At 46.2% G+C, this 24,027-nt stretch overlaps 45 non-coding genes and 6 pseudogenes across 45 annotated transcripts; all 51 read left to right on the top strand.

Annotated features, from left to right (window-relative positions):
• Positions 1–28: 28 nt before the first annotated feature.
• LOC148799186 (5S ribosomal RNA) lies at positions 29–146 on the top strand (annotated as a pseudogene).
• A 354-nt stretch (positions 147–500) lies between these two features.
• LOC148799185 (5S ribosomal RNA) lies at positions 501–619 on the top strand. The gene has a single exon (XR_016071809.1). It is a non-coding gene; the product is annotated as a 5S ribosomal RNA (ribosomal RNA).
• A 354-nt stretch (positions 620–973) lies between these two features.
• On the top strand, positions 974–1,092 carry LOC148799184 (5S ribosomal RNA). The gene has a single exon (XR_016072357.1). It is a non-coding gene; the product is annotated as a 5S ribosomal RNA (ribosomal RNA).
• Positions 1,093–1,446: 354 nt separating this feature from the next.
• LOC148799183 (5S ribosomal RNA) lies at positions 1,447–1,565 on the top strand. The gene has a single exon (XR_016072338.1). It is a non-coding gene; the product is annotated as a 5S ribosomal RNA (ribosomal RNA).
• Positions 1,566–1,919: 354 nt separating this feature from the next.
• On the top strand, positions 1,920–2,038 carry LOC148799182 (5S ribosomal RNA). The gene has a single exon (XR_016068996.1). It is a non-coding gene; the product is annotated as a 5S ribosomal RNA (ribosomal RNA).
• A 354-nt stretch (positions 2,039–2,392) lies between these two features.
• LOC148799181 (5S ribosomal RNA) lies at positions 2,393–2,511 on the top strand. The gene has a single exon (XR_016075287.1). It is a non-coding gene; the product is annotated as a 5S ribosomal RNA (ribosomal RNA).
• Positions 2,512–2,865: 354 nt separating this feature from the next.
• LOC148799180 (5S ribosomal RNA) lies at positions 2,866–2,984 on the top strand. Its single transcript, XR_016072974.1, has one exon. It is a non-coding gene; the product is annotated as a 5S ribosomal RNA (ribosomal RNA).
• A 355-nt stretch (positions 2,985–3,339) lies between these two features.
• Positions 3,340–3,458, top strand: LOC148799179 (5S ribosomal RNA). Its single transcript, XR_016073352.1, has one exon. It is a non-coding gene; the product is annotated as a 5S ribosomal RNA (ribosomal RNA).
• A 354-nt stretch (positions 3,459–3,812) lies between these two features.
• LOC148799178 (5S ribosomal RNA) lies at positions 3,813–3,931 on the top strand. Its single transcript, XR_016069687.1, has one exon. It is a non-coding gene; the product is annotated as a 5S ribosomal RNA (ribosomal RNA).
• A 354-nt stretch (positions 3,932–4,285) lies between these two features.
• Positions 4,286–4,404, top strand: LOC148799177 (5S ribosomal RNA). The gene has a single exon (XR_016075391.1). It is a non-coding gene; the product is annotated as a 5S ribosomal RNA (ribosomal RNA).
• A 353-nt stretch (positions 4,405–4,757) lies between these two features.
• Positions 4,758–4,876, top strand: LOC148799176 (5S ribosomal RNA). Its single transcript, XR_016069216.1, has one exon. It is a non-coding gene; the product is annotated as a 5S ribosomal RNA (ribosomal RNA).
• Positions 4,877–5,231: 355 nt separating this feature from the next.
• LOC148799175 (5S ribosomal RNA) lies at positions 5,232–5,350 on the top strand. The gene has a single exon (XR_016072530.1). It is a non-coding gene; the product is annotated as a 5S ribosomal RNA (ribosomal RNA).
• A 354-nt stretch (positions 5,351–5,704) lies between these two features.
• LOC148799174 (5S ribosomal RNA) lies at positions 5,705–5,823 on the top strand. The gene has a single exon (XR_016073471.1). It is a non-coding gene; the product is annotated as a 5S ribosomal RNA (ribosomal RNA).
• A 354-nt stretch (positions 5,824–6,177) lies between these two features.
• Positions 6,178–6,295, top strand: LOC148799173 (5S ribosomal RNA; annotated as a pseudogene).
• Positions 6,296–6,650: 355 nt separating this feature from the next.
• LOC148799172 (5S ribosomal RNA) lies at positions 6,651–6,769 on the top strand. The gene has a single exon (XR_016073114.1). It is a non-coding gene; the product is annotated as a 5S ribosomal RNA (ribosomal RNA).
• A 354-nt stretch (positions 6,770–7,123) lies between these two features.
• LOC148799171 (5S ribosomal RNA) lies at positions 7,124–7,242 on the top strand. Its single transcript, XR_016072337.1, has one exon. It is a non-coding gene; the product is annotated as a 5S ribosomal RNA (ribosomal RNA).
• Positions 7,243–7,597: 355 nt separating this feature from the next.
• On the top strand, positions 7,598–7,716 carry LOC148799170 (5S ribosomal RNA). The gene has a single exon (XR_016072541.1). It is a non-coding gene; the product is annotated as a 5S ribosomal RNA (ribosomal RNA).
• A 355-nt stretch (positions 7,717–8,071) lies between these two features.
• On the top strand, positions 8,072–8,190 carry LOC148799169 (5S ribosomal RNA). Its single transcript, XR_016074407.1, has one exon. It is a non-coding gene; the product is annotated as a 5S ribosomal RNA (ribosomal RNA).
• A 354-nt stretch (positions 8,191–8,544) lies between these two features.
• On the top strand, positions 8,545–8,663 carry LOC148799168 (5S ribosomal RNA). The gene has a single exon (XR_016075286.1). It is a non-coding gene; the product is annotated as a 5S ribosomal RNA (ribosomal RNA).
• A 354-nt stretch (positions 8,664–9,017) lies between these two features.
• LOC148799167 (5S ribosomal RNA) lies at positions 9,018–9,136 on the top strand. Its single transcript, XR_016069178.1, has one exon. It is a non-coding gene; the product is annotated as a 5S ribosomal RNA (ribosomal RNA).
• A 355-nt stretch (positions 9,137–9,491) lies between these two features.
• LOC148799166 (5S ribosomal RNA) lies at positions 9,492–9,610 on the top strand. Its single transcript, XR_016070373.1, has one exon. It is a non-coding gene; the product is annotated as a 5S ribosomal RNA (ribosomal RNA).
• Positions 9,611–9,965: 355 nt separating this feature from the next.
• LOC148799165 (5S ribosomal RNA) lies at positions 9,966–10,084 on the top strand. The gene has a single exon (XR_016069476.1). It is a non-coding gene; the product is annotated as a 5S ribosomal RNA (ribosomal RNA).
• A 353-nt stretch (positions 10,085–10,437) lies between these two features.
• On the top strand, positions 10,438–10,556 carry LOC148799164 (5S ribosomal RNA). Its single transcript, XR_016075427.1, has one exon. It is a non-coding gene; the product is annotated as a 5S ribosomal RNA (ribosomal RNA).
• Positions 10,557–10,910: 354 nt separating this feature from the next.
• On the top strand, positions 10,911–11,029 carry LOC148799163 (5S ribosomal RNA; annotated as a pseudogene).
• Positions 11,030–11,338: 309 nt separating this feature from the next.
• LOC148799162 (5S ribosomal RNA) lies at positions 11,339–11,455 on the top strand (annotated as a pseudogene).
• Positions 11,456–11,810: 355 nt separating this feature from the next.
• On the top strand, positions 11,811–11,929 carry LOC148799161 (5S ribosomal RNA). The gene has a single exon (XR_016075426.1). It is a non-coding gene; the product is annotated as a 5S ribosomal RNA (ribosomal RNA).
• Positions 11,930–12,282: 353 nt separating this feature from the next.
• On the top strand, positions 12,283–12,401 carry LOC148799160 (5S ribosomal RNA). The gene has a single exon (XR_016072827.1). It is a non-coding gene; the product is annotated as a 5S ribosomal RNA (ribosomal RNA).
• A 355-nt stretch (positions 12,402–12,756) lies between these two features.
• LOC148799159 (5S ribosomal RNA) lies at positions 12,757–12,875 on the top strand. The gene has a single exon (XR_016073148.1). It is a non-coding gene; the product is annotated as a 5S ribosomal RNA (ribosomal RNA).
• A 355-nt stretch (positions 12,876–13,230) lies between these two features.
• On the top strand, positions 13,231–13,349 carry LOC148799158 (5S ribosomal RNA). The gene has a single exon (XR_016072973.1). It is a non-coding gene; the product is annotated as a 5S ribosomal RNA (ribosomal RNA).
• A 355-nt stretch (positions 13,350–13,704) lies between these two features.
• LOC148799157 (5S ribosomal RNA) lies at positions 13,705–13,823 on the top strand. The gene has a single exon (XR_016074843.1). It is a non-coding gene; the product is annotated as a 5S ribosomal RNA (ribosomal RNA).
• Positions 13,824–14,176: 353 nt separating this feature from the next.
• Positions 14,177–14,295, top strand: LOC148799156 (5S ribosomal RNA). Its single transcript, XR_016072109.1, has one exon. It is a non-coding gene; the product is annotated as a 5S ribosomal RNA (ribosomal RNA).
• Positions 14,296–14,650: 355 nt separating this feature from the next.
• On the top strand, positions 14,651–14,769 carry LOC148799155 (5S ribosomal RNA). Its single transcript, XR_016074338.1, has one exon. It is a non-coding gene; the product is annotated as a 5S ribosomal RNA (ribosomal RNA).
• A 355-nt stretch (positions 14,770–15,124) lies between these two features.
• Positions 15,125–15,243, top strand: LOC148799154 (5S ribosomal RNA). Its single transcript, XR_016075069.1, has one exon. It is a non-coding gene; the product is annotated as a 5S ribosomal RNA (ribosomal RNA).
• Positions 15,244–15,598: 355 nt separating this feature from the next.
• Positions 15,599–15,717, top strand: LOC148799153 (5S ribosomal RNA). Its single transcript, XR_016073628.1, has one exon. It is a non-coding gene; the product is annotated as a 5S ribosomal RNA (ribosomal RNA).
• A 355-nt stretch (positions 15,718–16,072) lies between these two features.
• On the top strand, positions 16,073–16,191 carry LOC148799152 (5S ribosomal RNA). The gene has a single exon (XR_016075167.1). It is a non-coding gene; the product is annotated as a 5S ribosomal RNA (ribosomal RNA).
• Positions 16,192–16,545: 354 nt separating this feature from the next.
• LOC148799151 (5S ribosomal RNA) lies at positions 16,546–16,664 on the top strand (annotated as a pseudogene).
• A 355-nt stretch (positions 16,665–17,019) lies between these two features.
• On the top strand, positions 17,020–17,138 carry LOC148799150 (5S ribosomal RNA; annotated as a pseudogene).
• Positions 17,139–17,491: 353 nt separating this feature from the next.
• On the top strand, positions 17,492–17,610 carry LOC148799149 (5S ribosomal RNA). Its single transcript, XR_016073710.1, has one exon. It is a non-coding gene; the product is annotated as a 5S ribosomal RNA (ribosomal RNA).
• A 354-nt stretch (positions 17,611–17,964) lies between these two features.
• On the top strand, positions 17,965–18,083 carry LOC148799148 (5S ribosomal RNA). Its single transcript, XR_016072108.1, has one exon. It is a non-coding gene; the product is annotated as a 5S ribosomal RNA (ribosomal RNA).
• A 354-nt stretch (positions 18,084–18,437) lies between these two features.
• On the top strand, positions 18,438–18,556 carry LOC148799147 (5S ribosomal RNA). The gene has a single exon (XR_016074337.1). It is a non-coding gene; the product is annotated as a 5S ribosomal RNA (ribosomal RNA).
• Positions 18,557–18,911: 355 nt separating this feature from the next.
• Positions 18,912–19,030, top strand: LOC148799146 (5S ribosomal RNA). Its single transcript, XR_016068913.1, has one exon. It is a non-coding gene; the product is annotated as a 5S ribosomal RNA (ribosomal RNA).
• A 355-nt stretch (positions 19,031–19,385) lies between these two features.
• Positions 19,386–19,504, top strand: LOC148799145 (5S ribosomal RNA). The gene has a single exon (XR_016075434.1). It is a non-coding gene; the product is annotated as a 5S ribosomal RNA (ribosomal RNA).
• A 524-nt stretch (positions 19,505–20,028) lies between these two features.
• LOC148799144 (5S ribosomal RNA) lies at positions 20,029–20,147 on the top strand. Its single transcript, XR_016072107.1, has one exon. It is a non-coding gene; the product is annotated as a 5S ribosomal RNA (ribosomal RNA).
• A 355-nt stretch (positions 20,148–20,502) lies between these two features.
• On the top strand, positions 20,503–20,621 carry LOC148799143 (5S ribosomal RNA). The gene has a single exon (XR_016069836.1). It is a non-coding gene; the product is annotated as a 5S ribosomal RNA (ribosomal RNA).
• A 355-nt stretch (positions 20,622–20,976) lies between these two features.
• LOC148799142 (5S ribosomal RNA) lies at positions 20,977–21,095 on the top strand. The gene has a single exon (XR_016075068.1). It is a non-coding gene; the product is annotated as a 5S ribosomal RNA (ribosomal RNA).
• A 355-nt stretch (positions 21,096–21,450) lies between these two features.
• On the top strand, positions 21,451–21,569 carry LOC148799141 (5S ribosomal RNA). Its single transcript, XR_016070078.1, has one exon. It is a non-coding gene; the product is annotated as a 5S ribosomal RNA (ribosomal RNA).
• A 355-nt stretch (positions 21,570–21,924) lies between these two features.
• Positions 21,925–22,043, top strand: LOC148799140 (5S ribosomal RNA). The gene has a single exon (XR_016069941.1). It is a non-coding gene; the product is annotated as a 5S ribosomal RNA (ribosomal RNA).
• Positions 22,044–22,397: 354 nt separating this feature from the next.
• On the top strand, positions 22,398–22,516 carry LOC148799139 (5S ribosomal RNA). The gene has a single exon (XR_016074610.1). It is a non-coding gene; the product is annotated as a 5S ribosomal RNA (ribosomal RNA).
• A 355-nt stretch (positions 22,517–22,871) lies between these two features.
• LOC148799138 (5S ribosomal RNA) lies at positions 22,872–22,990 on the top strand. The gene has a single exon (XR_016069978.1). It is a non-coding gene; the product is annotated as a 5S ribosomal RNA (ribosomal RNA).
• Positions 22,991–23,344: 354 nt separating this feature from the next.
• Positions 23,345–23,463, top strand: LOC148799137 (5S ribosomal RNA). Its single transcript, XR_016074485.1, has one exon. It is a non-coding gene; the product is annotated as a 5S ribosomal RNA (ribosomal RNA).
• A 353-nt stretch (positions 23,464–23,816) lies between these two features.
• On the top strand, positions 23,817–23,935 carry LOC148799136 (5S ribosomal RNA). The gene has a single exon (XR_016073709.1). It is a non-coding gene; the product is annotated as a 5S ribosomal RNA (ribosomal RNA).
• Positions 23,936–24,027: the final 92 nt, after the last annotated feature.

The raw sequence follows: 24,027 nt of genomic DNA, 5'->3' as shown, positions 1-24,027 counted from the left end.
TAAAGATCTAAGCGAGCATGAATTAAACGGGTGCGATCATACTAGCACTAATGCACCAGATCCCATCAAAACTCCGAAGTTAAGTGTGCTTGGGCGAGAGTAGTACTAGAATGGTGACCTCCTGGGAAGTCCTCGTGTTGCACCCCAATTTTATTAATATTTTAATTCGACATCGTTTTTGCAAATTCCAGTTGTCGTTTCGGCGAAACAAACGCAAACAACGCGCCGGATACTCAGACCATTTGCGGCACGATCGTCATTACTGAATGGGAACCGTGCAAAAACCGGGCTTTTTGCATTCGTCGTGCATTGTGGGCCCCGCGATAATATTGCATCTATCCGGGGGTGCGGCAGATCTGAAATGCAAACACTCTGCTCACGTAGTAGCTTGTGCACGGTTACCAAGGGAGGAAGGCTGCATACATAGTTTTTTCAAGTCTAAAACAATTAATGGAGGGAGCAAGATAGTGCATAAAGATTTAAGCGAGCATGAATTAAAGGGGTGCGATCATACCAGCACTAATGCACCGGATCCCATTAGATCTCCGAAGTTAAGCGTGCTTGGGCGAGAGTAGTACTAGAATGGGTGACCTCCTGGGAAGTCCTCGTGTTGCACCCCAATTTTATTAATATTTTAATTCGACATCGTTTTTGCAAATTCCATTTGTCGTTTCGGCGAAACAAACGCAAACAACGCGCCGGATACTCAGACCATTTGCGGCACGATCGTCATTACTGAATGGGAACCGTGCAAAAACCGGGCTTTTTGCATTCGTCGTGCATTGTGGGTCCCGCGATAGTATTGCATCTATCCGGGGGTGCGGCAGATCTGAAATGCAAACACTCTGCTCACGTAGTAGCTTGTGCACGGTTACCAAGGGAGGAAGGCTGCATACACAGTTTTTTCAAGTCTAAAACAATTAATGGAGGGAGCAAGATAGTGCATAAAGATTTAAGCGAGCATGAATTAAAGGGGTGCGATCATACCAGCACTAATGCACCGGATCCCATTAGATCTCCGAAGTTAAGCGTGCTTGGGCGAGAGTAGTACTAGTATGGGTGACCTCCTGGGAAGTCCTCGTGTTGCACCCCAATTTTATTAATATTTTATTTTGATTTGTATTTGCAAATTCCATTTGTTGTTTCTGGGAGACAACTGGAAACAATGCGTCGGATACTCGGACCATTTGCGGCACGATCGTCATTACTGAATGGCAACATTGCAGGAACCAGGCTTTCGGCATTCGTCGTGCATTGTGGGCCCCGCGATAGTATTGCTTTTATCCGGTGGTGCGGCAGATCTGAAAAGCAAACAATCCGCTCACGTAGGAGCTTGTGCACGGTTACCAAGGGAGGAAGGCTGCATACACAGTTTTTTCAAATCTAAAACAATTAATGGAGGGGAGCAAGATAGTGCATAAAGATCTAAGCGACCATGAATTAAACGGGTGCGATTATACCAGCACTAATGCACCGGATCCCATCAGAACTCCGAAGTTAAGTGTGCTTGGGCGAGAGTAGTACTAGAATGGGTGACCTCCTGGGAAATCCTCGTGTTGCACCCCAATTTTATTAATATTTTATTTCGATATCGTATTTGCAAATTCCATTTGTCGTTTCGGCGAGACAAATGCAAACAACGCGCCGGATACTCGGACCATTTGCGGCACGATCGTCATTACTGAATTGGAACCGTGCAAAAACCGGGCTTTTGGCATTCGTCGTGCATTGTGGGCCCCGCGATAGTATTGCATCTATCCGGGGTGCGGCAGATCTGAAAATCAAACACTCTGCTCACGTAGGAGCTTGTGCACGGTTACCAAGGGAGGAAGGCTGCATACACAGTTTTTTCAAATCTAAAACAATTAATGAAGGGGAGCAAGATAGTGCATAAAGATCTAAGCGAGCATGAATTAAACGGGTGCGATCATACCAGCACTAATCCACCGGATCCCATCAGAACTTCGAAGTTAAGCGTGCTTGGGCGAGAGTAGTACTAGGATGGGTGACCTCCTGGGAATTCCTCCTGTTGCACCCCAATTTTACTAATATTTTATTTTGATTTGTATTTGCAAATTCCATTTGTTGTTTCTGGGAGACAACTGGAAACAATGTGTCGGATACTCGGACCATTTGTGGCACGATCGTCATTACTGAATGGCAACGATGCAGGAACCGGGCTTTCGGCATTCGTCGTGCATTGTGGGCCCCGCGATTGTATTGCATTTATCCGGTGGTGCGGCAGATCTGAAAAGCAAACAATCCGCTCACGTAGGAGCTTGTGCACGGTTTCCAAGGGAGGAAGGCTGCATACACAATTTTTTCAAATCTAAAACAATTAATGGAGGGGAGCAAGATAGTGCATAAAGATCTAAGCGAGCATGAATTAAACGGGTGCGATCATACCAGCACTAATGCACCGGATCCCATCAAAACTCCGAAGTTAAGTGTGCTTGGGCGAGAGTAGTACTAGAATGGGTGACCTCCTGGGAAGTCCTCGTGTTGCACCCCAATTTTATTAATATTTTATTTTGATTTGTATTTGCAAATTCCATTTCTTGTTTCGGCGATACAACTGGAAACAACGCGTCGGATACTCGGACCATTTGCGGCACGATCGTCATTACTGAATGGCAACGATGCAAGAACCGGACTTTCGGCATTCGTCATGCATTGTGGGCCCCGCGATAGTATTGCATCTATCCGGAGGTGGGGCAGCTCTGAAAAGCAAACACTCTGCTCACGTAGGAGCTTGTGCACGGTTACCAAGGGAGGAAAGCTGCATACACATTTTTTTCAAATCTAAAACAATTAATGGAGGGGAGCAAGATAGTGCATAAAGATCTAAGCGAGCATGAATTAAACGGGTGTGATCATACCAGCACTAATGCACCGGATCCCATCAGAACTCTGAAGTTAAGTGTGCTTGGGCGAGAGTAGTACTAGGATGGGTGACCTCCTGGGAAGTCCTCGTGTTGCACCCCAATTTTTTTAATATTTTATTTCGATATCGTATTTGCAAATTCCATTTGTCGTTTCGGCGAGACAAACGCAAACAACGCGCCGGATACTCGGACCATTTGCGGCACGATCATCATTACTGAATGGGAACCGTGCAAAAACCGGGCTTTTGGCATTCGTCGTGCATTGTGGGCCCCGCGATAGTATTGCATCTATCCGGGGGTGCGGCAGATCTGAAATGCAAACACTCTGCTCACGTAGTAGCTTGTGCACGGTTACCAAGGGAGGAAGGCTGCATACACAGTTTTTTCAAATCTAAAACAATTAATGGAGGGGAGCAATATAGTGCATAAAGATTTAAGCGAGCATGAATTAAATGTGTGCGATCATACCAGCACTAATGCACCGGATCCCATTAGAACTCCGAAGTTAAGCGTGCTTGGACGAGAGTAGTACTAGGATGGGTGACCTCCTGGGAAGTCCTCGTGTTGCACCCCAATTTTATTAATATTTTATTTCGATATCGTTTTTGCAAATTCCATTTGTCGTTTCGGCGAGACAAACGCAACAACGCGCCGGATACTCGGACCATTTGCGGCACGATCGTCATTACTGAATGGGAACCGTGCAAAAACCGGGCTTTTGGCATTCGTCGTGCATTGTGGGCCCTGCGATAGTATTGCATCTATCCGGGGGTGCGGCAGATCTGAAAAGCAAACACTCTGCTCACATAGGAGCTTGTGCACGGTTCACAAGGGAGGAATGCTGCATACACAGATTTTTCAAGTCTAAAACAATTAATGGAGGGGAGCAAGATAGTGCATAAAGATTTAAGCGAGCATGAATTAAACGGGTGCGATCATACTAGCACTAATGCACCGGATCCCATTAGAACTCCGAAGTTAAGCGTGCTTGGGCGAGAGTAGTACTAGGATGGTTGACCTCCTGGGAAGTCCTTGTGTTGCACCGCAATTTTATTAATATTTTATTTTGATTTGTATTTGCAAATTTCATTTGTTGTTTCTGGGAGACAATTGGAAACAATGCGTCGAATAATCGGACCATTTGCTGCACGATCGTCATTACTGAATGGCAACGTTGCAGGAACCGGGCTTTCGGCATTCGTCGTGCATTGTGGGCCCCGCGATAGTATTGCATTTATTCGGTGGTGCGGCAGATCTGAAAAGCAAGCAATCCGCTCACGTAGGAGCTTGTGCACGGTTACCAAGGGAGGAAGGCTGCATACACAGTTTTTTCAAATCTAAAACAATTAATGGAGGGGAGCAAGATAGTGCATAAAGATCTAAGCGAGCATGAATTAAACGGGTGCGATCATACCAGCACTAATGCACCGGATCCCATCAGAACTCCGAAGTTAAGTGTGCTTGGGCGAGAGTAGTACTAGAATTGGTGACCTCCTGGGAAGTCCTCGTGTTGCACCCCAATTTTATTAATATTTTATTTCGATATCGTATTTGCAAATTCCATTTGTCGTTTCGGCGCGACAAACGCAAACAACGCGCCAGATACTCGGACCATTTGCGGCACGATCGTCATTACTGAATGGGAACCGTACAAAAACCGGGATTTTGGCATTCGTCGTGCATTGTGGGCCCCGCGATAGTATTGCATCTATCCGGGGGTGCGGCAGATCTGAAAAGCAAACACTCTGCTCACGTAGGAGCTTGTGCACGGTTACCAAGGGAGGAAAGCTACATACAGTTTTTTCATGTCTAAAACAATTAATGGAGGGGAGTAAGATAGTGCATAAAGATTTAAGCGAGCATGAATTAAATGGGTGCGATCATACCAGCACTAATGCACCGGATCCCATTAGAACTCCGATGTTAAGCGTGCTTGGGCGAGAGTAGTACTAGGATGGGTGACCTCCTGGGAAGTCCCCGTGTTGAACCCCAATTTTATTAATTTTTTATTTCGATATCGTATTTGCAAATTCCATTTGTCGTTTCCGCGAGACAAACGCAAACAACGCGCCGGATACTCGGACCATTTGCGGCACGATCGTCATTACTGAATGGGAACCGTGCAAAAACCGGGCTTTTGGCATTCGTCGTGCATTGTGGGCCCCGCGATAGTATTGCATCTATCCGGAGGTGCGGCAGATCTGAAAAGCAAACAATCCGCTCACGTAGGAGCTTGTGCACGGTTTCCAAGGGAGGAAGGCTGCATACACTGTTTTTTCTAATCTAAAACAATTAATGGAGGGGAGCAAGATAGTGCATAAAGATCTAAGCGACCATGAGTTAAACGGGTGCGATTATACCAGCACTAATGCACCGGATCCCATCAGAACTCCGAAGTTAAGTGTGCTTGGGCGAGAGTAGTACTAGAATGGGTGACCTCCTGGGAAGTCCTCGTGTTGCACCCCAATTTTATTAATATTTTATTTTGATTTGTATTTGCAAATTCCATTTCTTGTTTCGGCGATACAACTGGAAACAACGCGTCGGATACTCGGACCATTTGCGGCACGATCGTCATTACTGAATGGCAACGATGCAAGAACCGGGCTTTCGGCATTCGTCATGCATTGTGGGCCCCGCGATAATATTGCATCTATCCGGAGGTGCGGCAGATCTGAAAAGCAAACAATCCGCTCACGTAGGAGCTTGTGCACGGTTTCCAAGGGAGGAAGGCTGCATACACTGTTTTTTCTAATCTAAAACAATTAATGGAGGGGAGCAAGATAGTGCATAAAGATCTAAGCGACCATGAATTAAACGGGTGCGATTATACCAGCACTAATGCACCGGATCCCATCAGAACTCCGAAGTTAAGTGTGCTTGGGCGAGAGTAGTACTAGAATGGGTGACCTCCTGGGAAGTCCTTGTGTTGCACCCCAATTTTATTAATATTTTATTTTGATTTGTATTTGCAAATTCCATTTGTTGTTTCGGCGATAAAACTGGAAACAACGCGTCGGATACTCGGACCATTTGGGGCACGATCGTCATTACTGAATGGCAACGATGGAAGAACCGGGCTTTTGGCATTCGTCGTGCATTGTGGGCCCCGCGATAGTATTGCATCTATCCGGGGGTGCGGCAGATCTGAAAAGCAAACAATCTGCTCACGTAGGAGCTTGTGCACGGTTACCAAGAGAGGAAGGCTGCATACACAGTTTTTTCAAATCTAAAACAATTAATGGAGGGGAGCAAGATAGTCCATAAAGATCTAAGCGAGCATGAATTAAACGGGTGCGATCATACTAGCACTAATGCACCGGATCCCATCAAAACTCCGAAGTTAAGTGTGCTTGGGCGAGAGTAGTACTAGAATGGTGACCTCCTGGGAAGTCCTCGTGTTGCACCCCAATTTTATTAATATTTTAATTCGACATCGTTTTTGCAAATTCCATTTGTCGTTTCGGCGAAACAAACGCAAACAACGCGCCGGATACTCAGACCATTTGCGGCACGATCGTCATTACTGAATGGGAACCGTGCAAAAACTGGGCTTTTTGCATTCGTCGTGCATTGTGGGCCCCGCGATAGTATTGCATCTATCCGGGGGTGCGGCAGATCTGAAATGCAAACACTCTGCTCACGTAGTAGCTTGTGCACGGTTACCAAGGGAGGAAGGCTGCATACACAGTTTTTTCAAATCTAAAACAATTAATGGAGGGGAGCAAGATAGTGCATAAAGATCTAAGCGAGCATGAATTAAGCGGGTGCGATCATACCAGCACAAATGCACCGGATCCCATTAGATCTCCGAAGTTAAGCGTGCTTGGGCGAGAGTAGTACTAGTATGGGTGACCTCCTGGGAAGTCCTCGTGTTGCACCCCAATTTTATTAATATTTTATTTTGATTTGTATTTGCAAATTCCATTTGTTGTTTCTGGGAGACAATTGGAAACAATGCGTCGGATACTCGGACCATTTGCGGCACGATCGTCATTACAGAATGGCAACATTGCAGGAACCAGGCTTTCGGCATTCGTCGTGCATTGTGGGCCCCGCGATAGTATTGCATTTATCCGGTGGTGCGGCAGATCTGAAAAGCAAACAATCCGCTCACGTAGGAGCTTGTGCACGGTTACCAAGGGAGGAAGGCTGCATACACAGTTTTTTCAAATCTAAAACAATTAATGGAGGGGAGCAAGATAGTGCATAAAGATCTAAGCGACCATGAATTAAACGGGTGCGATTATACCAGCACTAATGCACCGGATCCCATCAGAACTCCGAAGTTAAGTGTGCTTGGGCGAGAGTAGTACTAGAATGGGTGACCTCCTGGGAAATCCTCGTGTTGCACCCCAATTTTATTAATATTTTATTTCGATATCGTATTTCCAAATTCCATTTGTCGTTTCGGCGAGACAAACGCAAACAACGCGCCGGATACTCGGACCATTTGCGGCACGATCGTCATTACTGAATTGAAACCGTGCAAAAACCGGGCTTTTGGCATTCGTCGTGTATTGTGGGCCCCGCGATAGTATTGCATCTATCCGGGGGTGCGACAGATCTGAAAATCAACCACTCTGCTCACATAGGAGCTTGTGCACGGTTACCAAAGGAGGAAGGCTGCATACACAGTTTTTTCAAGTCTAAAACAATTAATGGAGGGGAACAAGATAGTGCATAAAGATTTAAGCGAGCATGAATTAAATGGGTGCGATCATACCAGCACTAATGCACCGGATCCCATTAGAACTCCGATGTTAAGCGTGCTTGGGCGAGAGTAGTACTAGGATGGGTGACCTCCTGGGAAGTCCCCGTGTTGCACCCCAATTTTATTAATTTTTTATTTCGATATCGTATTTGCAAATTCCATTTGTCGTTTCCGCGAGACAAACGCAAACAACGCGCCGGATACTCGGACCATTTGCGGCACGATCGTCATTACTGAATGGGAACCGTGCAAAAACCGGGCTTTTGGCATTCGTCGTGCATTGTGGGCCCCGCGATAGTATTGCATCTATCCGGGTGTGCGGCAGATCTGAAAAGCAAACACTCTGCTCACGTAGGAGCTTGTGCACGGTTACCAAGGGAGGAAGGCTGCATACACAGTTTTTTCAAGTCTAAAACAATTAATGGAGGGGAGCAAGATAGTGCATAAAGATCTAAGCGAGCATGAATTAAACGGGTGCGATCATACCAGCACTAATCCACCGGATCCCATCAGAACTCCGAAGTTAAGCGTGCTTGGGCGAGAGTAGTACTAGGATGGGTGACCTCCTGGGAAGTCCTCCTGTTGCACCCCAATTTTACTAATATTTTATTTTGATTTGTATTTGCAAATTCCATTTGTTGTTTCTGGGAGACAACTGGAAACAATGTGTTGGATACTCGGACCATTTGTGGCACGATCGTCATTACTGAATGGCAACGATGCAGGAACCGGGCTTTCGGCATTCGTCGTGCATTGTGGGCCCCGCAATAGTATTGCATTTATCCGGTGGTGCGGCAGATCTGAAAAGCAAACAATCCGCTCACGTAGGAGCTTGTGCACGGTTTCCAAGGGAGGAAGGCTGCATACACAGTTTTTTCAAATCTAAAACAATTAATGGAGGGGAGCAAGATAGTGCATAAAGATCTAAGCGAGCATGAATTAAACGGGTGCGATCATACCAGCACTAATGCACCGGATCCCATCAAAACTCCGAAGTTAAGTGTGCTTGGGCGAGAGTAGTACTAGAATGGGTGACCTCCTGGGAAGTCCTCGTGTTGCACCCCAATTTTATTAATATTTTATTTTGATTTGTATTTGCAAATTCCATTTCTTGTTTCGGCGATACAACTGGAAACAACGCGTCGGATACTCGGACCATTTGCGGCACGATCGTCATTACTGAATGGCAACGATGCAAGAACCGGACTTTCGGCATTCGTCATGCATTGTGGGCCCCGCGATAGTATTGCATCTATCCGGAGGTGGGGCAGATCTGAAAAGCAAACACTCTGCTCACGTAGGAGCTTGTGCACGGTTACCAAGGGAGGAAAGCTGCATACACATTTTTTTCAAATCTAAAACAATTAATGGAGGGGAGCAAGATAGTGCATAAAGATCTAAGCGAGCATGAATTAAACGGTTGTGATCATACCAGCACTAATTCACCGGATCCCATCAGAACTCTGAAGTTAAGTGTGCTTGGGCGAGAGTAGTACTAGGATGGGTGACCTCCTGGGAAGTCCTCGTGTTGCACCCCAATTTTTTTAATATTTTATTTCGATATCGTATTTGCAAATTCCATTTGTCGTTTCGGCGAGACAAACGCAAACAACGCGCCGGAGACTCGGACCATTTGCGGCACGATCATCATTACTGAATGGGAACCGTGCAAAAACCGGGCTTTTGGCATTCGTCGTGCATTGTGGGCCCCGCGATAGTATTGCATCTATCCGGGGGTGCGGCAGATCTGAAATGCAAACACTCTGCTCACGTAGTAGCTTGTGCACGGTTACCAAGGGAGGAAGGCTGCATACACAGTTTTTTCAAATCTAAAACAATTAATGGAGGGGAGCAAGATAGTGCATAAAGATTTAAGCGAGCATGAATTAAATGGGTGCGATCGTACCAGCACTAATGCACCGGATCCCATTAGAACTCCGAAGTTAAGCGTGCTTGGGCGAGAGTAATACTAGGATGGGTGACCTCTTCGGAAGTCCTCGTGTTGCACCCCAATTTTATTAACATTTTATTTCGATATCGTATTTGCAAATTCCATTTGTCGTTTCGGTGAGACAAACGCAAACAACGTGCCGGATACTCGGACCATTTGCGGCACTATTGTCATTACTGAATGGGAACCGTGCAAAAACCGGGCTTTTGGCATTCGTCGTGCATTGTGGTCCCCGTGATAGTATTGCATCTATCCGGGGGTGCGGCAGATCTGAAAAGCAAACACTCCGCTCACGTAGGAGCTTGTGCACGGTTACCAAGGGAGGAAGGCTGCATACACATTTTTTTCAAATCTAATACAATTAATGGAGGGGAGCAAGATAGTGCATAAAGATCTAAGCGAGCATGAATTAAACGGGTGCGATCATACCAGCACTAATGCACCGGATCCCATCAGAACTCCGAAGTTAAGTGTGTTTGGGCGAGCGTATTACTAGGATGGGTGACCTCCTGGGAAGTCCTCGTGTTGCACCCCAATTTTATTAATATTTTATTTTGATTTGTATTTGCAAATTCCATTTGTTGTTTCTGGGAGACAACTGGAAAAAATGCGTCGGATACTCGGACCATTTGCGGCACGATCGTCATTACTGAATGGCAACGATGCAAGAACCGGGCTTTCGGCATTCGTCATGCATTGTGGGCCCCGCGATAGTATTGCATCTATCCGGAGGTGCGGCAAATCTGAAAAGCAAACATCCGCTAACGTAGGAGCTTGTGCACGGTTTCCAAGGAAGGAAGGCTGCATACACAGTTTTTTCAAATCTAAAACAATTAATGGAGGGGAGCAAGATAGTGCATAAAGATCTAAGCGAGCATGAATTAAACGGGTGCGATCATACCAGCACTAATGCACCGGATCCCATCAGAACTCCGAAGTTAAGTGTGCTTGGGCGAGCGTATTACTAGGATGGGTGACCTCCTGGGAAGTCCTCGTGTTGCACCCCAATTTTATTAATATTTTATTTTGATTTGTATTTGCAAATTCCATTTGTTGTTTCTGGGAGACAACTGGAAACAATGTGTCGGATACTCGGACCATTTGTGGCACGATCGTCATTACTGAATGGCAACGATGCAGGAACCGGTCTTTCGGCATTCGTCGTGCATTGTGGGCCCCGCGATAGTATTGCATTTATCCGGTGGTGCGGCAGATCTGAAAAGCAAACAATCCGCTCACGTAGGAGCTTGTGCACGGTTTCCAAGGGAGGAAGGCTGCATACACAGTTTTTTCAAATCTAAAACAATTAATGGAGGGGAGCAAGATAGTGCATAAAGATCTAAGCGAGCATGAATTAAACGGGTGCGATCATACCAGCACTAATGCACCGGATCCCATCAAAACCTCGAAGTTAAGTGTGCTTGGGCGAGAGTAGTACTAGAATGGGTGACCTCCTGGGAAGTCCTCGTGTTGCACCCCAATTTTATTAATATTTTATTTTGATTTGTATTTGCAAATTCCATTTCTTGTTTCGGCGATACAACTGGAAACAACGCGTCGGATACTCGGACCATTTGCGGCACGATCGTCATTACTGAATGGCAACGATGCAAGAACCGGACTTTCGGCATTCGTCATGCATTGTGGGCCCCGCGATAGTATTGCATCTATCCGGAGGTGGGGCAGATCTGAAAAGCAAACACTCTGCTCACGTAGGAGCTTGTGCACGGTTACCAAGGGAGGAAAGCTGCATACACATTTTTTTCAAATCTAAAACAATTAATGGAGGGGAGCAAGATAGTGCATAAATGCACCGGATCCCATCAGAACTCTGAAGTTAAGTGTGCTTGGGCGAGAGTAGTACTAGGATGGGTGACCTCCTGGGAAGTCCTCGTGTTGCACCCCAATTTTTTTAATATTTTATTTCGATATCGTATTTGCAAATTCCATTTGTCGTTTCGGCGAGACAAACGCAAACAACGTGCCGGATACTCGGACCATTTGCGGCACGATCATCATTACTGAATGGGAACCGTGCAAAAACCGGGCTTTTGGCATTCGTCGTGCATTGTGGGCCCCGCGATAGTATTGCATCTATCCGGGGGTGCGGCAGATCTGAAATGCAAACACTCTGCTCACGTAGTAGCTTGTGCACGGTTACCAAGGGAGGAAGGCTGCATACACAGTTTTTTCAAATCTAAAACAATTAATGGAGGGGAGCAACATAGTGCTTTAAGATCTAAGCGAGCATGAATTAAATGGGTGCGATCATACCAGCACTAATGCACCGGATCCCATCAGAACTCCGAAGTTAAGTGTGCTTGGGCGAGCGTATTACTAGGATGGGTGACCTCCTGGGAAGTCCTCGTGTTGCACCCCAATTTTATTAATATTTTATTTTGATTTGTATTTGCAAATTCCATTTGTTGTTTCTGGGAGACAACTGGAAACAATGCGTCGGATACTCGGACCATTTGCGGCACGATCGTCATTACTGAATGGCAACGATGCAAGAACCGGGCTTTCGGCATTCGTCATGCATTGTGGGCCCCGCGATAATATTGCATCTATCCGGAGGTGCGGCAAATCTGAAAAGCAAACATCCGCTAACGTAGGAGCTTGTGCACGGTTACCAAGGGAGGAAGGCTGCATACACATTTCTTTCAAATCTAAAACAATTAATGGAAGGGAGCAAGATAGTTCATAAAGATCTAAGCGAGCATGAATTAAACGGGTGCGATCATACCAGCACTAATGCACCGGATCCCATCAGAACTCCGAAGTGAAGTGTGCTTGGGCGAGAGTAGTACTAGGATGGGTGACCTCCTGGGAAGTCCTTGTGTTGCACCCCAATTTTATTAATATTTTATTTCGATATCGTATTTGCAAATTCCATTTGTCGTTTCGGCGAGACAAACTCAAACAACGCGCCGGATACTCGGACCATTTGCGGCACGATTGTCATTACTGAATGGGAACCGTGCAAAAACCGGGCTTTTGGCATTCGTCGTGCATTGTGGTCCCCGTGATAGTATTGCATCTATCCGGGGGTGCGGCAGATCTGAAAAGCAAACACTCCGCTCACGTAGGAGCTTGTGCACGGTTACCAAGGGAGGAAGGCTGCATACACATTTTTTTCAAATCTAAAACAATTAATGGAGGGGAGCAAAATAGTGCATAAAGATCTAAGCGAGCATGAATTAGACGGGTGCGATCATACCAGCGCTAATGCACCGGATCCCATCAGAACTCCGAAGTTAAGTGTGCTTGGGCGAGCGTAGTACTAGGATGGGTGACCTCCTGGGAAGTCCTCGTGTTGCACCCCAATTTTATTAATATTTTATTTCGATATCGTATTTGCAAATTCCATTTGTCGTTTCGGCGAGACAAACGCAAACAACGTGCCGGATACTCGGACTATTTGCGGCACAATCGTCATTACTGAATGGGAACCGTGCAAAAACCGGTTTTTTGGCATTCGTCGTGCATTGTGGGCCCTGCGATAGTATTGCATCTATCCGGGGGTGCGGCAGATCTGAAAAGCAAACACTCTGCTCACGTAGGAGCTTGTGCACGGTTACCAAGGGAGGAAGGCAGCATACACAGTTTTTTCAAATCTAAAACAATTAATGGAGGGGAGCAAGATAGTGCATAAAGATCTAAGCGAGCATGAATTAAACGGGTGTGATCATACCAGCACTAATGCACCGGATCCCATCAGAACTCTGAAGTTAAGTGTGCTTGGGCGAGAGTAGTACTAGGATGGGTGACCTCCTGGGAAGTCCTCGTGTTGCACCCCAATTTTATTAATATTTTATTTCGATATCGTATTTGCAAATTCCATTTGTCGTTTCGGCGAGACAAACGCAAACAACGCGCCGGATACTCGGACCATTTGCGGCACAATCGTCATTACTGAATGGGAACCGTGCAAAAACCGGGCTTTTGGCATTCGTCGTGCATTGTGGGCCCCGCGAAAGTATTGCATCTATCCGGGGGTGCGGCAGATCTAAAAAGCAAACACTCTGCTCACGTAGGAGCTTGTGCACGGTTACGAAGGGAGGAAGGCTGCATACACAGTTTTTTCATGTCTAAAACAATTAATGGAGGGGAGCAAGATAGTGCACAAAGATCTAAGCGAGCATGAATTAAATGGGTGCGATCATACCAGCACTAATGCACCGGATCTCATCAGAACTCCGAAGTTAAGCGTGCTTGGGCGAGAGTAGTACTAGGATGGGTGACCTTCTGGGAAGTCCTCATGTTGCACCCCAATTTTATTAATATTTTATTTTGATTTGTATTTGCAAATTCCATTTGTTGTTTCTGGGAGACAACTGGAAACAATGCGTCGGATACTCGGACCTTTTGCGGCACGATCGTCATTACTGAATGGCAACGATGCAAGAACCGGGCTTTCGGCATTCGTCATGCATTGTGGGCCCCGCGATAGTATTGCATCTATCCGGAGGTGCGGCAGATCTGAAAAGCAAACATCCGCTCACGTAGGAGCTTGTGCACGGTTACCAAGGGAGGAAGGCTGCATACACATTTCTTTCAAATCTAAAACAATTAATGGAAGGGAGCAAGATAGTTCATAAAGATCTAAGCGAGCATGAATTAAACGGGTGCGATCATACCAGCACTAATGCACCGGATCCCATCAGAACTCCGAAGTTAAGTGTGCTTGGGCGAGCGTAGTACTAGGATGGGTGACCTCCTGGGAAGTCCTCGTGTTGCACCCCAATTTTATTAATATTTTATTTCGATATCGTATTTGCAAATTCCATTTGTCGTTTCGGCGAGACAAACGCAAACAACGCACCGGATACTCGGACCATTTGCGGCACAATCGTCATTACTGAATGGGAAGCGTGCAAAAACCGGGCTTTTGGCATTCGTCGTGCATTGTGGGCCCCGCGATAGTATTGCATCTATCCGGGGGTGCGGCAGATCTGAAAAGCAAACACTCTGCTCACGTAGGAGCTTGTGCACGGTTACCAAGGGAGGAAGGCTGCATACACAGTTTTTTCAAGTCTAAAACAATTAATGGAGGGGAGCAAGATAGTGCATAAAGATCTAAGCGAGCATGAATTAAATGGGTGCGATCATACCAGCACTAATGCACCGGATCCCATCAGAACTCCGAAGTTAAGTGTGCTTGGGCGAGCGTAGTACTAGGATGGGTGACTTCCTGGGAAGTCCTCGTGTTGCACCCCAATTTTATTAATATTTTCTTTCGATATCGTATTTGCAAATTCCATTTGTCTTTTCGGCGAGACAAACGCAAACAACGCGCCGGATACTCGGACCATTTGCGGCAAAATCGTCATTACTGAATGGGAACCGTGCAAAAACCGGGCTTTTGGCATTCGTCGTGCATTGTGGGCCCCGCGAAAGTATTGCATCTATCCGGGGGTGCGGCAGATCTGAAAAGCAAACACTCTGCTCACGTAGGAGCTTGTGCACGGTTACCAAGGGAGGAAGGCTGCATACACAGTTTTTTCATGTCTAAAACAATTAATGGAGGGGAGCAAGATAGTGCACAAAGATCTAAGCGAGCATGAATTAAACGGGTGTGATCATACCAGCACTAATGCACCGGATCCCATCAGAACTCCGAAGTTAAGTGTGCTTGGGCGAGCGTAGTACTAGGATGGGTGATCTCCTGGGAAGTCCTCGTGTTGCACCCCAATTTTATTAATATTTTATTTTGATATCGTATTTGTAAATTCCATTTGTCGTTTCGGCGAGACAAACGCAAACAACGCGCCGGATACTCGGACCATTTGCGGCACAATCGTCACTACTGAATGGGAACCGTGCAAAAACCGGGCTTTTGGCATTCGTCGTGCATTGTGGGCCCCGCGATAGTATTGCATTTATCCGGGGGTGCGGCATATCTGAAAAGCAAACACTCTGCTCACGTAGGAGCTTGTGCACGGTTACCAAGGGAGGAAAGCTGCATACACAGTTTTTTCAAGTCTAAAACAATTAATGGAGGGGAGCAAGATAGTGCATAAAGATCTAAGCGAGCATGAATTAAACGGGTGCGATCATACCAGCACTAATGCACCGGATCCCATCAGAACTCCGAAGTTAAGTGTGCTTGGGCGAGCGTAGTACTAGGATGGGTGACTACCTGGGAAGTCCTCGTGTTGCACCCCAATTTTATTAATATTTTATTTCGATATCGTATTTGCAAATTCCATTTGTCGTTTCGGCGAGACAAACGCAAACAACGCGCCGGATACGCGGACCATTTGCGGCACAATCGTCATTACTGAATGGGAACCGTGCAAAAACCGGGCTTTTGGCATTCGTCGTGCATTGTGGGCCCCGCGAAAGTATTGCATCTATCCGGGGGTGCGGCAGATCTGAAAAGCAAACACTCTGCTCACGTAGGAGCTTGTGCACGGTTACCAAGGGAGGAAGGCTGCATACACAGTTTTTTCATGTCTAAAACAATTAATGGAGGGGAGCAAGATAGTGCAGAAAGATCTAAGCGAACATGAATTAAATGGGTGCGATCATACCAGCACTAATGCACCGGATCTCATCAGAACTCCGAAGTTAAGCGTGCTTGGGCGAGAGTAGTACTAGGATGGGAGACCTCCTGGGAAGTCCTCCTGTTGCACCCCAATTTTATTAATATTTTATTTTGATTTGTATTTGCAAATTCCATTTGTTGTTTCTGGGAGACAACTGGAAACAATGCGTCGGATACTCGGACCATTTGCGGCACGATCGTCATTACTGAAAGGCAACGATGCAAGAACCGGGCTTTCGGCATTCGTCATGCATTGTGGGCCCCGCGATAGTATTGCATCTATCCGGAGGTGCGGCAGATCTGAAAAGCAAACACTCCGCTCACGTAGGAGCTTGTGCACGGTTACCAAGGGAGGAAGGCTGCATACACATTTTTTTCAAATCTAAAACAATTAATGTAGGGGAGCAAGATAGTGCATAAAGATCTAAGCGAGCATGAATTAAACGGGTGTGATCATAGCAGCACTAATGCACCGGTTCCCATCAGAACTCCGAAGTTAAGTGTGCTTGGGCGAGCGTAGTACTAGGATGGGTGATCTCCTGGGAAGTCCTCGTGTTGCACCCCAATTTTATTAATATTTTATTTTGATATCGTATATGCAAATTCCATTTGTCGTTTCGGCGAGACAAACGCAAACAACGCGCCGGATAATCGGACCATTTGCGGCACAATCGTCATTACAGAATGGGAACCGTGCAAAAACCGGGCTTTTGGCATTCGTCGTGCATTGTGGGCCCCGCGATAGTATTGCATTTATCCGGGGGTGCGGCAGATCTGAAAAGCAAACACTCTGCTCACGTAGGAGCTTGTGCACAGTTACCAAGGGAGGAAGGCTGCATACACAGTTTTTTCAAGTCTAAAACAATTAATGGAGGGGAGCAAGATAGTGCATAAAGATCTAAGCGAGCAAGAATTAAACGGGTTTTGTCATACCAACACTAATGCACCGGATCCCCTCAGAACTCCGAAGTTAAGCGTGCTTGGGCGAGAGTAGTATTAGGATGGGTGACCTTCTGGGAAGTCCTCGTGTTGCACCCCAATTTTATTAATATTTTATTTTGATTTGTATTTGCAAATTCCATTTGTTGTTTCTGGGAGACAATTGGAAACAATGCGTCGGATACTCGGACCATTTGCGGCACGATCGTCATTACTGAATGGCAACGATGCAAGAACCGGGCTTTCGGCATTCGTCATGCATTGTGGACCCTGCGATAGTATTGCATCTATCCGAAGGTGCGGCAGATCTGAAAAGCAAGCACTCCGCTCACGTAGGAGCTTGTGCACGGTTACCAAGGGAGGAAGGCTGCATACACATTTTTTTCAAATCTAAAACAATTACTGGAAGGGAGCAAATAGTTCATTAAGATCTAAGCGAGCATGAATTAAACGGGTGCAATCATACCAGCACTAATGCACCGGATCCCATCAGAACTCCGAAGTTAAGCGTGCTTGGGCGAGAGTAGTACTAGGATTGGTGACCTCCTGGGAAGTCCTCGTGTTGCACCCCAATTTTATTAATATTTTATTTTGATTTGTATTTGCAAATTCCATTTGTTGTTTCTGGGAGACAACTGGAAACAATGCGTCGGATACTCGGACCATTTGCGGCACGATCGTCATTACTGAATGGCAACGATGCAAGAACCGGGCTTTCGGCATTCGTCATGCATTGTGGGCCCTGCGATAGTATTGCATCTATCCGAAGGTGCGGCAGATCTGAAATGCAAACACTCTGCTCACGTAGGAGCTTGTGCACGGTTACCAAGGGAGGAAGGCTGCATACACAGTTTTTTCAAATCTAAAACAATTAATGGAGGGGAGCAAGATTGTTCATAAAGATCTAAGCGAGCATGAATTAAACGGGTGCGATCATACCAGCACTAATGCACCGGATCCCATCAGAACTCCGAAGTTAAGTGTGCTTGGGCGAGCGTAGTACTAGGATGGGTGACCTCCTGGGAAGTCCTCGTGTTGCACCCCAATTTTATTAATATTTTATTTCGATATCGTATTTGCAAATTCCATTTGTCGTTTCGGCGAGACAAACGCAAACAACGGGCCGGATACTCGGACCATTTGCGGCACAATCGTCATTACTGAATGGGAACCGTGCAAAAACCGGGCTTTTGGCATTCGTCGTGCATTGTGGGCCCCGCGATAGTATTGCATCTATCCGGGGGTGCGGCAGATCTGAAAAGCAAACACTCTGCTCACGTAGGAGCTTGTGCACGGTTACCAAGGGAGGAAGGTGCATACACAGTTTTTTCAAGTCTAAAACAATTAATGGAGGGGAGCAAGATAGTGCATAAAGATCTAAGCGAGCATGAATTAAACGGGTGCGATCATACCAGCACTAATGCACCGGATCCCATCAGAACTCCGAAGTTAAGTGTGCTTGGGCGAGCGTAGTACTAGGATGGGTGACTTCCTGGGAAGTCCTCGTGTTGCACCCCAATTTTATTAATATTTTCTTTCGATATCGTATTTGCAAATTCCATTTGTCTTTTCGGCGAGACAAACGCAAACAACGCGCCGGATACTCGGACCATTTGCGGCACAATCGTCATTACTGAATGGGAACCGTGCAAAAACCGGGCTTTTGGCATTCGTCGTGCATTGTGGGCCCCGCGATAGTATTGCATCTATCCGGGGGTGCGACAGATCTGAAAAGCAAACACTCTGCTCACGTAGGAGCTTGTGCACGGTTACCAAGGGAGGAAGGCTGCATACACAGTTTTTTCAAGTCTAAAACAATTAATGGAGGGGAGCAAGATAGTGCATAAAGATCTAAGCGAGCATGAATTTAACGGGTGCGATCATACCAGCACTAATGCACCGGATCCCATCAGAACTCCGAAGTTAAGCTTGCTTGGGCAAGAGTAGTACTAGGATGGGTGACCTCCTGGGAAGTCCTTTTGTTGCATCCCAATTTTATTAATATTTTATTTCGATATCGTATTTGCAAATTCCATTTGTCGTTTCGGCGAGACAAACTCAAACAACGCGCCGGATACTCGGACCATTTGCGGCACGATTGTCATTACTGAATGGGAACCGTGCAAAAACCGAACTTTTGGCATTCGTCGTGCATTGTGGGCCCCGTGATATTATTGCATCTATCAGGGGGTGCGGCAGATCTGAAAAGCAAACACTCTGCTCACGTAGGAGCTTGTGCACGGTTACCAAGGGAAGAAGGCTGCATACACATTTTTTTCAAATCTAAAACAATTAATGGAAGGGAGCAAGATAGTTCATAAAGATCTAAGCGAGCATGAATTAAACGGGTGCGATCATACCAGCACTAATGCACTGGATCCCATCAGAACTCCGAAGTTAAGTGTGCTTGGGCGAGAGTAGTATTAGGATGGGTGACCTCCTGGGAAGTCCTTGTGTTGCACCCCAATTTTATTAATATTTTATTTCGATATCGTATTTGCAAATTCCATTTGTCGTTTCGGCGACACAAACTCAAACAACGCGCCGGATCCCATCAGAACTCCGAAGTTAAGTGTGCTTGGGCGAGAGTAGTACTACGATGGGTGACTTCCTGGGAAGTCCTCGTGTTGCACCCCAATTTTATTAATATTTTATTTTGATTTGTATTTGCAAATTCCATTTGTTGTTTATGGGAGACAACTGGAAACAATGCGTCGGATACTCGGACCATTTGCGGCACGATCGTCATTACTGAAAGGCAACGATGCAAGAACCGGGCTTTCGGCATTTGTCATGCATTGTGGGCCCCGCGATAATATTGCATCTATCCGGAGGTGCGGCAGATCTGAAAAGCAAACATCCGCTCACGTAGGAGCTTGTGCACGGTTACCAAGGGAGGAAGGCTGCATACACAGTTTTTTCAAATCTAAAACAATTAATGGAGGGGAGCAAGATAGTTCATAAAGATCTAAGCGAGCATGAATTAAACGGGTGCGATCATACCAGCACTAATGCACCGGATCCCATCAGAACTCCGAAGTTAAGTGTGCTTGGGCGAGCGTAGTACTAGGATGGGTGACCTCCTGGGAAGTCCTCGTGTTGCACCCCAATTTTATTAATATTTTATTTCGATATCGTATTTGCAAATTCCATTTGTCGTTTCGGCGAGACAAACGCAAACAACGGGCCGGATACTCGGACCATTTGCGGCACAATCGTCATTACTGAATGGGAACCGTGCAAAAACCGGGCTTTTGGCATTCGTCGTGCATTGTGGGCCCCGCGATAGTATTGCATCTATCCGGGGGTGCGGCAGATCTGAAAAGCAAACACTCTGCTCACGTAGGAGCTTGTGCACGGTTACCAAGGGAGGAAGGCTGCATACACAGTTTTTTCAAGTCAAAAACAATTAATAGAGGGGAGCAAGATAGTGCATAAAGATCTAAGCGAGCATGAATTAAACGGGTGTGATCATACCAGCAGTAATGCACCGGATCCCATCAGAACTCCGAAGTTAAGTGTGCTTGGGCGAGCGTAGTACTAGGATGGGTGACTTCCTGGGAAGTCCTCGTGTTGCACCCCAATTTTATTAATATTTTATTTCGATATCGTATTTGCAAATTCCATTTGTCTTTTCGGCGAGACAAACGCAAACAACGCGCCGGATACTCGGACCATTTGCGGCACAATCGTCATTACTGAATGGGAACCCTGCAAAAACCGGGCTTTTGGCATTCGTCGTGCATTGTGGGCCCCGCGAAAGTATTGCATCTATCCGGGGGTGCGGCAGATCTGAAAAGCAAACACTCTGCTCACGTAGGAGCTTGTGCACGGTTACCAAGGGAGGAATGCTGCATACACAGTTTTTTCATGTCTAAAACAATTAATGGAGGGGAGCAAGATAGTGCACAAAGATCTAAGCGAGCATGAATTAAACGGGTGTGATCATACCAGCACTAATGCACCGGATCCCATCAGAACTCCGAAGTTAAGTGTGCTTGGGCGAGCGTAGTACTAGGATGGGTGATCTCCTGGGAAGTCCTCGTGTTGCACCCCAATTTTATTAATATTTTATTTTGATATCGTATTTGCAAATTCCATTTGTCGTTTCGGCGAGACAAACGCAAACAACGCGCCGGATACTCGGACCATTTGCGGCACAATCGTCACTACTGAATGGGAACCGTGCAAAAACCGGGCTTTTGGCATTCGTCGTGCATTGTGGGCCCCGCGATAGTATTGCATTTATCCGGGGGTGCGGCAGATCTGAAAAGCAAACACTCTGCTCACGTAGGAGCTTGTGCACAGTTACCAAGGGAAGAAGGCTGCATACACATTTTTTTCAAATCTAAAACAATTAATGGAAGGGAGCAAGATAGTCCATAAAGATATAAGCGAGCATGAATTAAACGGGTGCGATCATACCAGCACTAATGCACCGGATCCCATCAGAACTCCGAAGTTAAGTGTGCTTGGGCGAGAGTAGTATTAGGATGGGTGACATCCTGGGAAGTCCTTGTGTTGCACCCCAATTTTATTAATATTTTATTTCGATATCGTATTTGCAAATTCCATTTGTCGTTTCGGCGACACAAACTCAAACAACGCGCCGTATACTCGGACCATTTGCGGCACGATCGTCATTACTGAATGGGAACCGTGCAAAAACCGGGCTTTTGGCATTCGTCGTGCATTGTGGGCCCCGCGATAGTATTGCATCTATCCGGGGGTGCGGCAGATCGGAAAAGCAAACACTCTGCTCACGTAGGAGCTTGTGCACGGTTACCAAGGGAGGAAGGCTGCATACACAGTTTTTTCAAGTCTAAAACAATTAATGGAGGGGAGCAAGATAGTGCATAAAGATCTAAGCGAGCATGAATTAAACGGGTGCGATCATACCAGCACTAATGCACCGGATCCCATCAGAACTCCGAAGTTAAGCGCGCTTGGGCTAAAGTAGTACTAGGATGGGTGACCTCCTGGGAAGTCCTCGTGTTGCACCCCAATTTTATTAATATTTTATTTTGATTTGTATTTGCAAATTCCATTTGTTGTTTATGGGAGACAACTGGAAACAATGCGTCGGATACTCGGACCATTTGCGGCACGATCGTCATTACTGAATGGCAACGATGCAAGAACCGGGCTTTCGGCATTCGTCATGCATTGTGGGCCCCGCGATAGTATTGCATCTATCCGGGGGTGCGGCAGATCTGAAAAGCAAACACTCTGCTCACGTAGGAGCTTGTGCACGGTTACCAAGGGAGGAAGGCAGCATACACAGTTTTTTCAAGTCTAAAACAATTAATGGAGGGGAGCAAGATAGTGCATAAAGATCTAAGCGAGCATGAATTATAAGGGTGCGATCATACCAGCACTAATGCACCGGATCCCAACAGAACTCCGAAGTTAAGTGTGCTTGGGCGAGAGTAGTACTAGGATGGGTGACCTCCTGGGAAGTCCTTGTGTTGCACCCCAATTTTATTAATATTTTATTTCGATATCGTATTTGCAAATTCCATTTGTCGTTTCGGCGACACAAACTCAAACAACGCGCCAGATACTCGGACCATTTGCGGCACGATCGTCATTACAGAATGGGAACCGTGCAAAAACCGGGCTTTTGGCATTCGTCGTGCATTGTGGGCCCCGCGATAGTATTGCATCTATCCGGGGGTGCGGCAGATCTGAAAAGCAAACACTCTGCTCACGTAGGAGCTTGTGCACGGTTACCAAGGGAGGAAGGCTGCATACACAGATTTTTCAAGTCTAAAACAATTAATGGAGGGGAGCAAGATAGTGCATAAAGATCTAAGCGAGCATGAATTTAACGGGTGCGATCATACCAGCACTAATGCACCGGATCCCATCAGAACTCCAAAGTTAAGCGTGCTTCGGCGAGAGTAGTACTAGGATGGGTGACCTCCTGGGAAGTCCTTGTGTTGCACCCCAATTTTATTAATATTTTATTTCGATATCGTATTTGCAAATTCCATTTGTCGTTTCGGCGAGACAAACTCAAACAACGCGCCGGATACTCGGACCATTTGCGGCACGATTGTCATTACTGAATGGGAACCGTGCAAAAACCGGGCTTTTGGCATTCGTCGTGCATTGTGGGCCCCGCGATAGTATTGCATCTATCCGGGGGTGCGGCAGATCTGAAAACAAACACTCTGCTCACGTAAGAGCTTGTGCACGGTTACCAAGGGAGGAAGGCTGAATACACAGTTTTTTCAAGTCTAAAACAATTAATGGAGGGGTGCAAGATAGTGTATAATGATCTAAGCGAGCATGAATTAAACGGGTGCGATCATACCAGCACTAATGCACCGGATCCCATCAGAACTCCGAAGTCAAGCGTGCTTGGGCGAGAGTAGTACTAGGATGGGTGACCTCCTGGGAAGTCCTCATGTTGCACCCCAATTTTATTAATATTTTATTTTGATTTGTATTTGCAAATTCCATTTGTTGTTTCTGGGAGACAATTGGAAACAATGCGTCGGATACTCGGACCATTTGCGGCACGATCGTCATTACTGAATGGCAACGATGCAAGAACCGGGCTTTCGGCATTCGTCATGCATTGTGGACCCTGCGATAGTATTGCATCTATCCGAAGGTGCGGCAGATCTGAAAAGCAAGCACTCCGCTCACGTAGGAGCTTGTGCACGGTTACCAAGGGAGGAAGGCTGCATACACATTTTTTTCAAATCTAAAACAATTAATGGAAGGGAGCAAATAGTTCATTAAGATCTAAGCGAGCATGAATTAAACGGGTGCAATCATACCAGCACTAATGCACCGGATCCCATCAGAACTCCGAAGTTAAGCGTGCTTGGGCGAGAGTAGTACTAGGATTGGTGACCTCCTGGGAAGTCCTCGTGTTGCACCCCAATTTTATTAATATTTTATTTTGATTTGTATTTGCAAATTCCATTTGTTGTTTCTGGGAGACAACTGGAAACAATGCGTCGGATACTCGGAC

The sequence above is a fragment of the Nelumbo nucifera genome, chromosome 4, assembly GCF_055504915.1.
Source record: "Nelumbo nucifera cultivar China Antique chromosome 4, China Antique-T2T, whole genome shotgun sequence".
Lineage (NCBI taxonomy): Eukaryota > Viridiplantae > Streptophyta > Magnoliopsida > Proteales > Nelumbonaceae > Nelumbo > Nelumbo nucifera.
The sequence above is the reverse complement of the archived record's forward strand: the minus strand, read 5'-3'. Positions and strand labels throughout refer to the sequence as shown.